Raw genomic sequence first — 12,928 nt, 5'->3', positions numbered from 1 at the left:
GAAATTCGGTCATGGACATAATGCCCATGTTTATGAAAGTGTCCTCATGTCCTCTCTTCCGCCCTCCTTTCTCTTCTCCCTCCCTTCCTTCCTTCCCTTTGTTATTACCTTCCCTACTGTAATTGAGAATATTCCCTAACATCTCCTTCATTATGTCAACAATGCCATGAGATCTTCGGGGTAGATCATAGTATTCCTGCTTTGTAAAAATGGTAGAGGTACTAGAAAACTGCCATACCTCACGAAGCTGCCTTGTTACCATCATTGGTCATTGGTCATTTTGTTATTCGGAAACCTTATTATTCAGATACCTCATTTCTTTGATTTTTTTTTTTTTTCTCCATGAGCAGACAGTCAATTCAACCACTGGCCACCTTTCCTTTGCAATCCCAAGTTTAATGTCATTTTCTCCCCTATGGTTGTCAAAAACTATACCATGTGCTATCTAGGAAATTGCATTATGGTGGCTATAAATAGATTTCCAAGAATCTTTAATTAAGTGAGGACACCTGGAACTTTCTCATCGCAGTTAAGTCCCTGGAGATGATAAAACAGACTCCCCTTGGAAAGCTGTTCTGTTTTCCGCCGCCCATCATCGCTGGAGCCAGTGGGACGCTATCACAGACACCTCACAACTGTTAGGATGATCAGAGTTGATGTTCTGCCACCAACAGGCTTTGCCAGCCTAGTGGATTAAAAAGCCCAGGTCTCCTCGCTAAGACGTTTTCCAAACACCTAATGACTTAAGAGAAGATATCCACGATAACCAGTTGGTCATTGACCATGAAGCCATCTGCCGACGTGCTTGAGATCGTTGCTTGCGCCCTCCTAATCCTCGTGAGCGTGGTTGGAAACGTGTGTTTATTTTATTCCACAAGGAAGTGTACCGCCAGGCGTTTACAGACGTCCTTCCTCCTGATTTTCAGCTTTGTGTTTGTCCACCTCCTGAAAAACTTGGTGGTGAATGTCCTGAAAATAATTTGTTCTTCCGGTTTCATGTTGGATTCTGCAGGCTGCAAAGTAGTGCACTTCACAGCTTCCCTGACAACCTCGCTGGCCATCTGGTTCGTGTTGCACTTTGCCTTATTCTACCACCGGAAGCTTTACCACGCTGTCCACCCCTTGAGTGAGGCACCCAACCCCGATCATCCGAAACGTTCTTGGAAGGTGCTGTGTGCCCTTGCGGGGGCTGGGTTGGCAGCGTACCTCCCGGTTTTACTGTATGCTAGAAAATCAGAGCACCACAGTGCAGGAAATGATACAGACCCCTTGTCTCCTAATAGGATTTACGTGGATTGTCTAATTGACTATGGAAACCGGCAGGTAGAGTTTTACTATGGGAAAATATTTTTAGCTCTGATTGATATTCTTCCTTTAGCCACCTTAGTCTTTGTCTGTTTCTGGATGTCTGTTCTCCTTTTGGAAAGAAAGAAAATGACATATGGCGACATCTGGATGGGAGATGATGATTCAGAAGTTGAAATCCTTAGAGGGGCCAAGTTCAGTATTTTATTAATGTGGCTGATCACTCCACTTTGGATTTCTCACTTTATCTTAGTCTATTTCTTAAAAGACTTGGCAGCCTGTGTCTTTTTTCCAGCTGTTCTCACAGCTCTCTCTTCAGGCTTCTCAGCTCTGAGTCCTTTCCTGCTCATGTTGGTGCACTACAGAATGAAGTTCGTATCCTTCTGTGGTCCCAGAGAGGAAGGACCCACACCTCCACCTGGAGAGGTTATTCTTTCTCCCTATGCTTAGTGGCAAAGAACTCAGTTTCTTTTTTATTTTTTTTAATTTTGTTTTTTTGTTAATTCCAGTATAGGTAACATACAGTGTTCTATTAGTTTCAGGTGTATGATAGCGTGGTCCAGCAGGTCCATACATCACCCTGCGCTCATCACAACAAGTGTGCTCCTTAATCCCCATCATCTGTTTCAACCATCACCTCCCACTCACTCCCCTCTGGTAACCATCATTTTCAAGAACTTGCTTTTCATCCCTGAGAAATGGGCCCTGGCCTGGGAAGGTGCAGCTGAGGCTTCCCTAGCCATCATCACTAGACAGTTTTTGCAAAGGGGCTCGAAGACCCCCTCCTCTCTGAAAGCAGAGCTCCGGGGGAAATGGCAAGAAAGTAACGTGAACACGAAGTTTTTAAAAGCTAAAGAACAGTCATTAGGACATTTGTCATTGGGGACAAGACTGAGATTTTGAATGTAGAAATTCCAAAGTGAGCGACCAAGGGTCACAGTCTGGAAATAAACTCTATGTAACAAATAATAAGTATTTACCCTCGGCCAGGTATTGCTTTCGAAAACAGGGTATCGTTGAAGTTAAGGCTGATACTTCCTCGCTGAATTGTTATCGGTACTTGATACTAATCTTGTGTTTCCATCATATGTTTTTCTTAACATGCTTTGCCACGTGTTGAAAATCATTCATGAAGTATGCAGTGTTCAATTTTTGTACTATTAGTCATAGTACCTCATCTAAGTGGGAAGCAGATTGCATTCATTTTCCTTTAAGAGTCTTCAGTAAATTAGGAGTAGATGAAAGCATTGGATCAAAGAATTAGTGCTTGCTTAATCATCCTGTGAGTGTATGCATCGATGTGCAAATATTTGGTTACTGAGCTAAGCTTGCTTAATTACCTACAAATCAGACTATCCTCTTCTTCAGAAAAAAAAGAGTCACTCACTTTACAGAGAGTTTATTTCCTCTTTTGGTTATTAAGTCAGTACATTTTAATTGGAGGAATTGATGAGATCTCCATAGTAATCTGATTTCTGGATTTGGATTCAATAAAAATAAGTATTTTATAACCACAATTAATTAAAAATACATGGCCATTGGGATGCCTGGGTGGTTCAGTAGGTTGAGCATCTGCCTTTGGCTCAGGTCATGAACCCAGGGTCCTGGGGTTGAGCCCCGCTTCAGGCTCCCTGCTCAGTGCGGGGCAGGGGGGCTGGTTCTCCCTCTCCCTCTACCCCTCCTCCCTGCTTAGCTTTTCTTTCTCTCTCTCAAATAAATAAATAAATAAAATCTTAAAAAAAAAAAAAAAAAAAACCATGGCCAGGATTTTATTTTTTACAGGGAGCCAGTATAGCCATTTGGACTTCTTCAGATTCAGGGAGTATTTTAGATATCTAACAATGTGTACATGTTGTTATAAGCATTGGAATTTATGCTAATTCTCATTAGATGCTTATATTTTTTTCTTTCATTTTCCTTCTTTATTAGTAGACGTGGGGTTTATTATACTGTAGTTCTTGTGACTGGATATCCCTGTATTGAGATTCTTGCTCTGTAAAGGCTGCATCTAAAATTATAAACCTGGATCTCATTAACAGGAGAAACTGAGAACATCTTTGTTGCCATGAAGTGCTATGGAGAAGAGAAATTTTAAAGTAACCAAGGCCTAAATTTTGTAGGGTTTTGTAGGCGGGCGTCTGTCCCTTGTATAGCACTGGGAATTAAAACAGACACACACACACACACACACACACATACACACAGAGACTTAAGGTCTTCTAGTTTTCTGGGTGGTCTTCATGGGAAATGCTCAGTGGAGTCCACGGAGGCAGTTTAATTAGAAGGGCACTAGGCATGGATCCTGTATAATGAAGTTAACAGCTGTGGACATGGAGGATGTGGGGAAGAGGTCACCATCTTTTAATTAAGTGCAGATGTAGCCGGGGCTGGGATGAGCTATTGATCTTAGGTAGCAGCTCTCAAGTGCGGTTCTGGGACCAGCAGAATCAGCATCACCCGGGAACTTGTGAGAAATGAAAATTCCCAGGCCCCACCCAAGCCTATTGAATCAGAAACCCTTGGGGTTGGACCCAGCAATCTGCTTTAATAAATTTCCACAGGGGATTCTCCTGTGGACTGAACTTGGAGAACACTGGTTTAAGGCTCCTCAGGAGTTCAATCTTTACAAACGCTGGGAGGGAGGAGAACTCAGCCAAGATGGCCGACTCCTGATAGAGTCTTGAACACTCTTCGTGCATATTGCTGTTATGTCTACTTCCGCCTAAAAAGGAATCAAGATTGTCATCTGTATTCCATCCACCCTCAATAATAATTGCCAAGCAAATCCACTGCAGAAATCAAACAATCTTTGCAAAATCAGAAGTAAAGCATGACCGCTTCAGGTGCGCCAAAAATTTGGAACTTGGATTTGGATAGTTTCCTATACATAACAGAGCAAGGGATCCAGTTCCAAAATTATTCCATAGTTCCTTTCCAGAAGCCGGTGGAAGACACGACTGGCTAACGTCCAGGCTCAACTTCCCAGTGCTAGAAATGTTTCCTTTTTCTTCCCGGATAATTTCTTTTTGTTTGGGCCTCATTAGGTCATAGTTTTGTCCTTGTAGAATTGATAAGTTTTTATCTACAACAAGAGAGTAAATCATATTCTCACTGAATGAACATCACAGTTCTCTTTTAAAAATTAATTCTCTTTAATTTTCTTGCTGTCTCTCAATCTCTATATTTCCTTCACATTCCTTGTGGCATCCGGGTGGTAGATGAGACAGGTCGAGGGAAGTTTGACAGAGATTGTCATGGCAGCACTGAGGTGAGAGGTCCAGATGGGTCAGGACTGTCCTGAGGTCCTGCCCCGCTTTTAAGGGTGTTCCCACTACCATCTCACACCACACAGAATCTTTGTATTAGGAGGCTGTCTCTTCCTCCTTACAAATATGGGAGTCCCATCTTTCACCCTCGAAGGATCCCTCCAAACTTCTAGATGAACAATTTCTTGCTGGCGTGGTTGTGATCTCATAAAGCGGCCTGTTCCATTAAGCCCATTCCAGTTACTATTAGGAGGAAGTCTGCTGAGATTGGTGTCCCCAAAACTTCTCTAAAATCAACCCTTGGGATTAAATCTTGCCTTTACATGGTGGCTCTTTGTGGTTATAGAGGGAGAGGAGAATCTCTTCTCCACCTTAGATGCTTCCTTGGCTGTGCCACATGAGACAGCTTTCCAAACCCCAGCTGTCCTGACTTCCTTATTCTGTCTTGGTACGTAACAGTTTGCCTCTGACCTTCATAAGAAGGGACATCCAGAACCAAACACAGTATAATATTTTCGTGTTTACGGGTGTGTCTCTACTCTTTTCTGTTATACATTCTCTTGTCTTGTGAAGCTCCTCTAAGTATGGTTCTTTTTCTTCCTCTTTCCAAAAAGATTTTCAAATAATAAATTTATTTAAAATCTCTCTCTCTCTCTCTCTCTCTCTCTCTCTCTCACACACACACACACACACACACACACATACACACCACAATTTAAAAGTACCTCGTCCTCTAGGCTTAACCACTGAAGTCTTTTCAAGCTCTAAAACCTTTGGAAGTTGGTTCATGGTCAGCGTTTAGATTTTAGAAATAATGAAGTGACCTGCAAATCATTTGCAAGAATTTTAAACTATAAGCAAGAGCTCTAAACTACCAAAAGGCCAACCTTTGTAGGGATTTGTCAGAGCAGTGCTGATCTCCAGAATGAGGTTTTCCAACAGAGGGCTGTGTTACTTGCCTTTTTTTTAAAATTTTTTAATTTTTTATAAACATATAATATATTTTTATCCCCAGGGGTATAGGTGTGTGAATCGCCAAGTTTACACACTTCACAGCACTCACCAAAGCACATACCCTCCCCAATGTCCATAATCCCACCCCCCTTCTCTCAAGCCCCCTCCCCCCAGCAACCCTCAGTTTGTTTTGTGAGATTAAGAGTCACTTATGGTTTGTCTCCCTCCCGATCCCATCTAGTTTCATTTATTCTTCTCCTACCCCCTTAAGCCCCCATGTTGCATCACCACTTCCTCATATCAGGGAGATCATATGATAGTTGTCTTTCTCCGCTTGACTTATTTCGCTAAGCATGATACACTCTAGTTCCATCCACATTGTCGCAAATGGCAAGATTTCGTATCTTTTGATGGCTGCATAGTATTCCATTGTGTATATATACCACATCTTCTTTATCCAATGACCCAGCAGTTACTTGCCTTTTTAATAAGACATCAGAAACGACATTCATCATTGTTTTCTTTGAAGTTGAAGTCAAAATATTAAACCAAAACGCTGGAACATATTGTTTTATGGAGCAGTTCAGGGACCTCTTTGGGTAACAAATGTTAGGTGCGCAAAGATCCATATACTCTTTTTCTGTTGAGATACTGCTGGCGAGTGAAAAAGGTTGTTTTCTTGGCATTACAGTTTGTAAGCCCCCAAAGCGATACAATGAAGAATTAGGGATGTCTATGGAATTCTGACCCAGATGGTTCAAAGGCATACCCATGTTTCAGAACTATCCAGAGGGCAAACCAGTAGAGTCCCAGAATTAGTGGGAAATGGCTTGTCTGAGCTTCTTTTCTCCTACTTAGTGGTACTTCATTTGGGCCAAAACATTCGTGTGTTTCCCATCTGTGAAACAGAAAGGAAATGACTACAATTCGTGATACACACACTCTACCTCTTCACAGAGTTGTAATAAATAAAGTCAGATAAAAAAAATTAAAGGTGACTTGAAAAAAGTCAAATGTCTGATACAGGCAAAGTATTACTTTGACCCCTACAGTTTGGGGCAAACTGGAATAAGGGAGAAAAGCAAACTTAACATCAAAAACCCTGGCTGTGTGTCTGTGAGGCAATTAGAGCACCTCTCTGAGCCTCAATTTCTTTATCTTCACCAAAGAAATTCTGAAGAAACTATAAAGGTTTTCAGAGCCTTTGTGAAACATAAACGGGAGTGGGTATGTAGAAACACCTAGACCCTGGGTATAAAGTTTGTTCCAGATTGGGCACCAGACCCAGACCCCAGTATAGAGCTTTGCCTTACTACCATTCCTGTGGACAGTCACACAGGAAGAGCGACACCCGTTCCCTGGGAGCTGGAGCAAGGTCAATATGTCGTCTCTTGTTTGATAGCAAACATTTACTTGTGTTTTCTCCAACCAAGCGGGAAAATGTGATATTCCAAGAAAATGTGCTGTGTTTACACTCTGGTTTTGGAAATAATCCCCCGACCACCCTCGCTTACCACTCTGGCCTGCACCCTCCAAGACTCCTTCTTTGGAGCAAAAACAGCAGTAGGTATGAAATCAATGTGATCTGCCTATCTGAAAGTTCTGCTTGAGCATTTTCAGCCTTTGCCCATGCTGCCACCACTGCCTGGCACATCTCCTCCAGCCCTCCAGCTCCCCTCACCACTCACACCCTTGTCCCTCAGCGTTCAGCTTAGACCTTACCTGCCCCCGACAGGCTGCCTCGCCTCCAAGGTCTGGGTTGGGTGTCTCAGGCTTCTGTGGGTTCATTTCTCATAGTGAGAACCACATTTTACTGTAATGGCTTGTGTTCTTATCTCTGTCCCCTTGTATCGTACGCCCCACACCCGTGTGGAGAATGTACACGCAGAGAGAGTCCTTACATGAAGATGGAGATGAAATCTCCAGAGCTTGTGCTTTCCGCCTTACCCTGTGTGTGTACTTCTTGGCTCCCCTTCAGTTGCCTCTTGCCAGTAGAAATGTCTTGCCTCTATCATTTTTCTGCTTCAGGACCAGGCATTTAGCGACTGCCGTGTTTCTGGCCACTGCTGAATCAAAGAGTAAAAGAAACTGAATCCAACATTTGGAATGAGTTGCTTCCTTGCCAGCCAAGCTACTGAGCCAAATGGGGACGACATTTCATATATTTCACTTTTTTCCACCCATGCTTTCCAGTACTTAGTTGGTGATTTTTGGGGGGGAGGGGGGAAGCTCTTGTTATACTAAAGAAAGTAAGTCCAGTATCTGTGTTTAAGCTTGCAAACCGAACATGTATCCCAGTACAGATTTGGCCCTTTGTGTTGTGTGTGTGTGTGTGTACATGTGTGCGTGTGCGCATGCACGCAGGACTGTAAGCTGCTGTGTTTTCCCAAGTACTGGTGAATTAAAGAGCAAAGAAAGAAACTGTAATGCACATCGATAGAGATTACCTCATCACTTTGAGTCCTCTGCTCATTTATTTTGACAAGCCCAACTTCGGTTTAATCACCAGGCCTTCGTAGTCGACCGGTAAACGGAGCAATAGTGACTTTGGCAGCAAAGGAGAGATCTGTGTAACATGAGCCTTCAGAGTGAGTCCGTGCTGACTCCCTATAAAAGGGAGTGAGGCAATTCATTTTAAGAAGAACTTCAGTAGAGCAACTGAGGTAATGTGTGACTGTAGTCACAAATCCATGAGCCTTTTATGAGCCAAGCACACCAGAATGTGTACCTTATGTGAGTGTAGCTTCTCACAGAAATTTTGTGGGCTTTCAAGCTTTTTCCACTTGATGATGCCATTAGCCAACAGATTTTTGGAAGTCTTCATTTGGAATGACTTTTAGACTGCATTTTCAAGTCACAACAAAAAAATAAAAAATATCACCTGAAGAGCAGCATAATACTAGAACAGGGGAAGGCTATTTTTTTAAATTGCTTGCTTCCTTTTTTCTTTAATCCATTTGGACTTCTCCTTACTTTGAGCTCTTTCCCCTACTGCATCTTCCCTCAGAGGAAGCAGTGGGGCCATCACTGAGGTCTCTTATGAGAAGGTGACATGGTGTTGATAGACCCATTAGGGCCATGAGCCCCTTCTGTACACTTTAATAGCCACTGGAGAGACTTCTGTTTTTGGCAGTTTATCAAAATTCCATGAGAGTAGAAAAAAAATCCTACAGACTTTGTGGAGAGTTGGTGCTCATTAAGTTGTCCTTTATCTCCTCTGACTGGGCATCCGCTTGGAGCTCAGGTGGAGTTTCTCCCAATACCTCGGGCACAACAAAAGGAAGGGGTAATGTGTCACCAACAGCTTCTGGACAGCATACAGGTCCCAGCCACCTAGTCCTATGTCCCCACACTCTAATATTTTCCTTCCTATAGATTTTTCCTACTGAAATTGGTAGCACTTAACCATTGGGAAATATTTTCTTTACCTTTTTCTACTCTCCCACTAGCTTTCATCTTCATCTCTCCCCACCCTTAAAAAAATATTCAACACAGAACCTACCTACCTAAGTGAATAACAAATTTAAAATGGCTGACCTCCATGATGAGAAAGGAAAGGCCTAGCTGAGCTTAAAATGGAATGATTTCAGTCAGTCATCAGTAGCTAAGGTAGACAGATCCTGTAAGAGGTATATTGGGGTGAAGGGGGGAAGTAATACAAAAGAAAGCCTTTGGGACCTTAGAGAACCTGGGGCAAGTGACTATAGCTTGTAGGGTCAGGGCCGATGGAAGCGGGGTATGGTGCAAATTTATAAATAACTGGGTTTTGAGATCTCAAAGGGGTCCAAGGCCAACTACGATGCACAGCAATAAAAATCTCATCTAAAAGTATTTTTCACCTATGTGTAAACCTGTTCTTGTTGGCCCTGTGTAAAGTTAGCTCTCTTGTGTCCAAGCTGCTACTGTGGCCAGATGGTGGATGGCCTTGGTTTTCTTTTGGGCTTGCACTTGACACAGCTTGTGCCCTTCCCTCTGGTTGCAACAGTGAAGTAGCACCACATCAATCTATAGCAGCAATCACAACAAAGCAAGAACCCTTCCTTCCTCCAACTGTACAGTGAAGGAAACCAAATCCCCACCTTGCGACATTTGATGACGTGTGTGAAGGTTTTCTTTTTCTAGTCCTAGGCGAGAAAATGGAGGCTTTGTGAAAGCACAAATTGTAACAAGCTGGTAATTTGTGTGTAAGACGTTTTCTTGTTGCTGTTGTGGCATGAGAATTTAAAACAATCTTAGAATACGAATATGATCTTGGAATACAAATGAAGTAAACAGTATTTGGCAGGAGGTACCCATACCAGAAGGGGGTGGGTGATGGGAATTATTGTTTAATGCTGAATTCCTCTGACGGATCAAACACTCACATGCCCTCAAGGCCAGGCAGGGGTCCTCAGTGAGGGGAGCCGAAGAAGGGAAGCTGGTGAACTGGGGAGCACATGCCTGTCTATGAGGCAGCTTAGCTCCAGCCAACTGTTGTCATGGGGAATGCGGATCAGTGTTGGCCAGAGCCTCAGATATTTTTAAAGCAAAGCCAGAAATCCAGAATTTTATGTGAAATCACCCAAGGTCTACAAATTGGCAACTCATCCCGTTTTTTTAAAAAACACTGTTAAGGGCCAGACACATCACATCTGTGGACCAGACTCCACTCACGGGCCTCCGGTGTGTGCCCTCTGTAGCTGTGTATTCCCTTAGACCATGTGGTTGGGAAAGGGGACCTGCTGGTTTCCACTGTGGGCTGGCGTGCGGGGGTACGCGAGACGGTGTCACTAGAGCAGGATGAGAAAACCACCGGCCGCCCGGCCCAGTTCCCTTATCATGTTGGATGATTTTCAGCCACTGCTCTAAGCTGACTTCACCTTCCCATCTCATCCGTCATTCCTCAGGAGTCCCCATGCATGCCACGTGCCCCACAGAAGGGCAGATGTGGAGGTAGTGTAATGCCCACTGGGACACCTGTGGTCTCACTCTCTACTGAAAAGGAGCAATGGATATCAGGAATGTGGCTGGGTTGGTGAACCACGGAGATTTCTGCACTTTATAACCAAGGATGTAGCACTTTCAAAGTGCTTCTCTCTTGAAAGAGAGACGCTCTGAAACCAGACAAGAGGAATTGGGTGGTAGAGAGAATAAGGCATCTTAAGGAGATGGACGTATGTAGAATTCTGTTAGGAGGAGAGGAGGGTTCTGGATGCCTTGGCTCCCTTTGTCTGAGACTGGACCACCCAGCCCACTGAGATAAATATGGGCAGTGACCCAGCTCTTCCCGTCATGAGCTGGAACTCTTGTAACTCTTGGGTTCTGGCTTATGGAATAAGAAATCTCATTACCATCTCCAAGTCTAATCATGAAGATCGTCTACTTTAATGTCATGCTCTATATTATCCACTGGCTATGTCCCATTAGAATGGCTGCTCTAGAGTGGATACTGCTGAATGTGTTGCCAGAACACCTCAAACAGGGGCTTGGTGATTCCTTGTGAATTTGCTTTGACAAGACATGTTCATGTGCATTTTATATTTAGTCTGTATGTCCTTATGTTTAAAGATGCGCTCGAGGGACGCCTGGGTGGCTCACGTGGTTAGGCGGCTGCCTTCGGCTCAGGTCATGATCCCAGTGTCCTGGGATCGAGTCCCACATCGGGCTTCTTGCTCGGCGGTGAGCCTGCTTCTCCCTCTGCCTCTGCCTACCACTCTGTCTGCCTGTGCTAGCGCTCTCTCTCTCTAACAAATAAATAAAATCTTAAAAAAAAAAAAAAAGATGCACTTGACCCCCAGTCTTGAAACATGATTTCCTGCTTCATCTCCCATGAATCCATGTTTCTGCTGATAGTCCTTTTGTCTGCACCTCATCCTGACGCCCATAGTCATCTTGTGTTCACCAAGACCATGGGAATAGAATATGTAGGTGAACCATTCAACCTGCAGTGCAGATGTAGTGAAAAGAAACTAGATTCGGAGGAAGTCTGTCTGCTGATGAGCTAGAATCCAAATAGTCTGGATTGTCTCAGAATCCACCAGCATGGAATAGAAAGTCATTTTGTATAATTTGCAAATATGAGTGTGCATTATTTTTCTCTGAAAAAACTTTGTGAGAATTAGAGGAAAAGTGATATATTTTTGTTCCAAGCAGTTTGCTTAAGAACCTCTTCTTAGGGGTGCCTGGGTGGCTCAGTGGGTTAAAGCCTCTGCCTTTGGCTCAGGTCATGATCCCAGGGTCATGGGATCAAGCCCCGAATTGGGAATCTCTGCTCAGCAGGGAGCCTGCTTCCTCCTCTCTCTCCTTCTGCCTGCCTCTCTGCCTACTTGTGATCTCTCTTTCTCTCTCTGTCAAGTAAATAAATAAAATCTTTTAAAAAAAAGAATGTCTTCTTATAAATACATAATAAATACAGTAATAGATATATAAATATATAACATGTATCGGTATTTATTATTTAACATTAATGATTAGTATAACTAATATAATTATTGTATAATTATTCATATAATGCTAATAACAATTTAATGTATAATATGTAAACTTGATATATAATACTATATATATAACAAATATAAATTGATTTTTTCATTTTAAACCTTAATGTGATTTCAGAAGAAATCACTTTTTGTTTTTTTTTTTTTTTTAAAAGGGGAAGTGGGGGAAGGGAAGGGCAGAAAGAGAATCTTAAGCAGTCTCCAAGCCCAGTGTGGAAGTCTATGCAGGGCTTGATCTCACAATCCTGGTATCATGACCTGAGCTGAAATCAAGAGTTGGACACTCAGCCGACTGAGCCACTCAGGTACCACCCAGAAGAACTTTTAGTATTTATTCTACATGGATAATCTCATTTGAACATGGTAGTAGCCTCCTAACCCTTTCTTGGATCAACTCTGTATGCACTATAATTAAAAATATGTAAACGGGGCGCCTGGGTGGCTCAGTGGGTTAAGCCGCTGCCTTCAGCTCAGGTCATGATCTCAGGGTTCTGGGATCGAGTCCCGCATCGGGCTCTCTGCTCAGCAGGGAGCCTGCTTCCTCCTCTCTCTCTCTGCCTGCCTCTCTGCCTACAAGAAATATATATAAGTCTTAAAAAAAAAAAAAGGTTAAAAAATGTAAAAATGGTATATACATGTGGGAAGAGAAGGAAACACTGGAAATTAAATCACCTGATGGTTTTGAGGTATGGATAGCAAGTGATTTTTTCTCCCCATTTATTGTAATTAAGCGATTTGTATAGCTTAAAAAAAAATCTCAAAATGAGAAAGCAATGCAATGCCTCCAAAAGGAGTCGTTTTTACACTCTTGATCTTATATTCCTTAAACCCATTTTCATCATTAGTTAAACCCATTTTCATCAGCTTAGATTTATTTTCACTTTCCAATAATGCATTCCTTAGTCGTCTTATTTCTCAGTCTCATCA

At 42.8% G+C, this 12,928-nt stretch overlaps 1 protein-coding gene across 5 annotated transcripts in view; it reads left to right on the top strand.

The window, feature by feature from the left end:
- The window catches only part of SNCAIP (synuclein alpha interacting protein), a 157,109-nt gene that overhangs the window by 61,634 nt on the left and 82,547 nt on the right, over window positions 1-12,928 (top strand). The gene's annotated exons all lie outside the window — the stretch shown is intronic.

This window comes from Mustela nigripes, chromosome 12, assembly GCF_022355385.1.
Source record: "Mustela nigripes isolate SB6536 chromosome 12, MUSNIG.SB6536, whole genome shotgun sequence".
Lineage (NCBI taxonomy): Eukaryota > Metazoa > Chordata > Mammalia > Carnivora > Mustelidae > Mustela > Mustela nigripes.
The sequence above is the reverse complement of the archived record's forward strand: the minus strand, read 5'-3'. Positions and strand labels throughout refer to the sequence as shown.